At 51.2% G+C, this 4,351-nt stretch overlaps 1 pseudogene; it reads right to left on the bottom strand.

Moving 5' to 3' along the window:
* The window catches only part of LOC119321512, a 4,767-nt pseudogene extending 2,353 nt beyond the window's left edge, over positions 1-2,414 (bottom strand).
* Positions 2,415-4,351: the final 1,937 nt, after the last annotated feature.

Raw genomic sequence — 4,351 nt, 5'->3', positions numbered from 1 at the left:
AAGTGGTCTCCACCATACCCCTCGGGACAGGCCATAGTAGTAGCGTGGAATATAAACCCGACGCTACTACTATCGATCAACCAACACAGGTGTACACATAGTGCGCGGAGGCCCAAACCCACACAGTCTCGATTCCCCTTCTCTCTCCCACCCACGATGCCCTTCCTTACCCACTGCCACTACCGCCCTCGCACCTTGGCGTCTCCCCCAAATTCGGCGACCTCCTCTCCCACTGCAACCCCCTTCCCTCCCCCTCCTTCCTCCTCCTTCTCCGCTGCTGGAAGGAGAAGGAGATCCAGCGGAGCGTCGTCCATGGCGATTGCCAGATCCGTCATGGATGCAACCACTTGCACTTCCTTGCCAGCACAATGCCTCGTGAGGACATGAGGTCCCAGGAAAAGTAGTAGCAGGTCATCGGGCGTCGTCTAGGGTTTCGGGTGTCGGCTCCAACTCCGGCGGCCACTGGCGAGTTGCTCCTCCTACTCCTCTCTCTCTCTCTCTCTCTCTCCCAATCTTTTTCTCTTCTTTTGTAGAAGCAGCAAAGGAGAGGTGTGGGGATAAGTTGGGTGCGGAAGCACTATCACCATGGACGACTTTTCATCCCCTCTAGGACCAGCATTAGCCATAGATGGAGAGGATGATGACGCCTAACAGCAGCAGCATCCATGGATGGATTTTTTTATTCCTAATTAGTTAGTAGTAGCGCGGGGTAACTGACCCGCGCTACAGATAACTAGTAGTAGCGCGGGTGACACCGGCGTTACTACTAGGAGACGTAGTAGTAGCGTGGGGTGGCTACTAGTCCTTTACCCCACGCTGCTACCAGGCTTTTTCCTAGTACTGACAAGGTGTTGTAAAAAATTTAGGCACGAAAACAACTTTTTTTTTGGCACAACAAGACGCCGTCTCCAACAGCTGACCTAAAATGGGGCAATCAAACTGAACCTACTATCAAATTGTCGAAACTGAACATCATATCATACTTTTGAATTTATCTGCCGAAACTGAACATGCAAAAGCATGTACAAACCGACTTCCTTTGTTCTACTACCTAGTGTCTGACCCGCGGCGTCTATATATGCAAATAAATTCAGAAAACGCACGCACACACTTGCTCTGTTCTACTACCAGGTTCACGGGCCGACAAAACGCATGCAAAGACAAAACCAAAAAATGTTAGTCTACATGCTATGTTCAAGTAGGAGTAGATTAGTTCTGCGCATGGCCCGGATCCAACGGACACCAGGTCGCCTACCCTCTGGGTTTGAAAATCTGCACTTCTTTGGAGATATGTATTTGAATCTATCGGCATCTCAAATAGTCATGAGATGGTTGTTGTTAAAATTTTCACATAGATTTTGTTTATGACATGGCATGTAATAAGTGAAGAGAGAAAGTAAGGTTGTATCATTGTATGCATATGAAACAACAACCATTGCACAAGCTCTAAGATGAAATAAAAAAGCTACTTCCTCGGTAATTTAATGCAAGTCATTTTTGCAGTTTAAGCCTTTAAGGTAGTATCATATGTCACATTTATGATATTAATGTATGATACTTCTAAGTTTTAACTACGAGCAGTCTAAGTTGTGAGAATCGACTAGAGACGTTCTTAGTTGGCACTCATTGATGTATTCAGTTTGCAAGGCAATTTCAACATTTGATTAGACAGATCGCAACTGTAGTACTACCTCCGTCTCGGTGAATAAGTCATTTGCGTAGTTCTAGGTTGACGATTTAACTATCTAAATATATATTATATGTGACAAAAAATACATATTTAGAAACTACATCCGTGTAGACATCTAGTGATATACTTTTCATGACATATAAAACATATTTAATTTCTCAAATCGATAACCTAGAACTAAGTGAATGACTTATTCACCTAGACAGAGGTAGTAATAGAAGACAAGATTTCAACATTAATTTTTGCGGGTATTTTGTGGCTCGTGTCAGAACTCAGGAATCGGGACATATACCTGTGCATCCACCGTCGAGGTAGGGGTTACCGCCGTATCCCTTGGAGCAGTTGCACCGGTACCCAGGGCCATTGGTGGCGTCCAAGCACTCACTGTGCGTGCTCCGGCAGGCGAAGTCGGTGGCGTTGCGCCTGCCAGCGCTGCAGTTCCCAACGTTGCGGCTGACGGCCCAGTCGAGCACGAGGGGCACAGTGAATTCGTCGGTGCGGTTGAGGAAGAACCGGTCGCTGTAGCTGAACCAGTCCGCCTCGACGAGGAATATGTAGCGGCATGGCATGCTGTTGGTGTAGAAGGAGAAGTTCTCTTCCCCTGCAGAAAGTCGCGAATGGTAGGCTCGTAGAAACTAATCCTGAGCGGTATCGTGCTCTGGCAGCACCCGGCGCCGGTGCACGGGCCCGTCAGGGCGTACTAGGCCGGCCGGCACACGGACATGCAGCCGCTGACGTAGTAGCTGTCGTCGTGGGACGAAGTAGCCGAGGTTGGGCAGCTGAGCGCGGCAAGGCGATTCTTGGTGGACGAGAAGAGGGTAGGGGGTGCCTAAGAGGGACATGTACGCCTTGTTGGTGTTCCGCCCGACGAACCCCCCTTAGAGTTGTAGCAGTGACGTGTTGCATTGAGGTAGACGCGTGCCTCGCCAGACGCGAGGGAGAGGGTCCCGAGGCTGTGGTTGTAACCGAACACGGTGAGGCACGGCGGGGAGCTGCCGAGGCAGGAGTCGTCGCACTCGAGCTGGAAGTCCTGCTGGCCGTCGTCATGGTAGCAGCCTGCGCCGATGCCAAAGGGGTAGGGGATGGTGATGTTGCCGCACCTGTCTCGGCACCCCAGCACCGCCACGCGCTGAAGCTGGCCATAGTGGGGGTAACCTGCTGAGCGGCCGCGCGTCGCGCCAGTCGCTCGCGCAGCGTCTCATACGCATCCATTGGGGACGCGGTTTTTTTACGTTCGCGTTCCGTATGCAGCGCGAATCTGAGCCGTACATCATGCATACTGTCCAATCAGTTAGGTCCACCGTTTTGTCAGCTATGCACCAGCCACAGGCTAGTAGATTCGTTTCTCTAGCTAGGTCATGTGCATGCTCTGCGCACTTTTCCTTCCCATGCTTCTGTTTAGTGGCAGGCCAACCTTATAATTATATCTGGCGTGGATAATTAACGTTGCTAGTTACTTTTTTTGCGGGATAACATCACTAGTTAGTGTGGGATAATTAACCTTACCAAAAAATCACGCGCATGCAATTTTTATGAAGGCTTTGTCAGATTTATGAGAGTATTTAACCAAAAACTACCACAATTCGCGGAAACGTGACAGAAAGCTACCACTTTACGATTTTGTTCCGAAAACTATCACTTTTTGTCTAATCTTTGACTAAAAACTACCATGTCGGGAAAATGCCCGATTCGCCTCTTCTAAACACCTTTCTGACAGGATGGGCCCACCTGTCAGTATTAATCTTCTTCCTCCTCTCTCTTTGGCATTTCGTCAAACACTTCACCGTGCTGCTACCCCACGTCCATGACGAAAACGAAGCTCGGGCATGAAGTCGAAGCAGCAAGCAGGGGCGCGGCGGCTGTGGTGGTGACTAGCAAGCGACGGCCATGGGTGCTGATGGAGGCCGGCGCAGGGCGAGAGGAGCAGATGAAGGCTCGGGCTCCTCGAACCATGGTGATGGCCGGCAACAGGCAGCTGCGGGAGGCCGAGGGGAGCGGCGAGGTCGGCCGGATCTGGAGCTTGAGGCATCCGGCGGCGATGCTGGAGCAGGGCACTGGCGGGGCGAGGGAGAGTTCTTTCTTGGCCTCCGCCGCGGCGCCTCCCACCGTGGCCGTGCCCTCGCCGGCGAGCTTCTTCCACACGCGGGGGCGGTCAACCGGCCTCTTGGCCGTTCTCGCTTCCCGCGGCCGGCTCATCGAGACGGGCGCCGACAGATGCTTGCTTATCTAGGACGACCACCCGCCGCCGGGCCTCGACAACGACGTGGACTCGCCGCAGCAGCAGCCGTTCCAGTCCGTCGGCGGCAAGCGGCTGGGGAAGGAGGAGGCCGGCGACGAGGAGGAGAATGAGGCGGAGGACCCGATTGCTTTTTTGAAGACAAACTAGGGACCCGATTGCATTTTTAGCCCGTTTATGTGTGGGGTCGGGCAGTCAGATTCGCGTTTAACCCAAGCAAAGCGAGCAGTTTTCACACTTGGTAGTTTTTTGTCACGGATTAATAAAAAAGTGGTAGTTTTCGGGACAAAATCGTAAAGTGGTAGTCTTCTGTCACGTTTCCGCGAATTGTGGTAGTTTTTGGTTAAATACTCGATTTATGAAGGATGTGCCTGAACTTTGGCATGAAAATCAGGAGGACTTTTGAATAAACCAATAAAAATTGA

Source organism: Triticum dicoccoides, chromosome 6B, assembly GCF_002162155.2.
Source record: "Triticum dicoccoides isolate Atlit2015 ecotype Zavitan chromosome 6B, WEW_v2.0, whole genome shotgun sequence".
NCBI classification, from domain to species: domain Eukaryota; kingdom Viridiplantae; phylum Streptophyta; class Magnoliopsida; order Poales; family Poaceae; genus Triticum; species Triticum dicoccoides.
The sequence above is the reverse complement of the archived record's forward strand: the minus strand, read 5'-3'. Positions and strand labels throughout refer to the sequence as shown.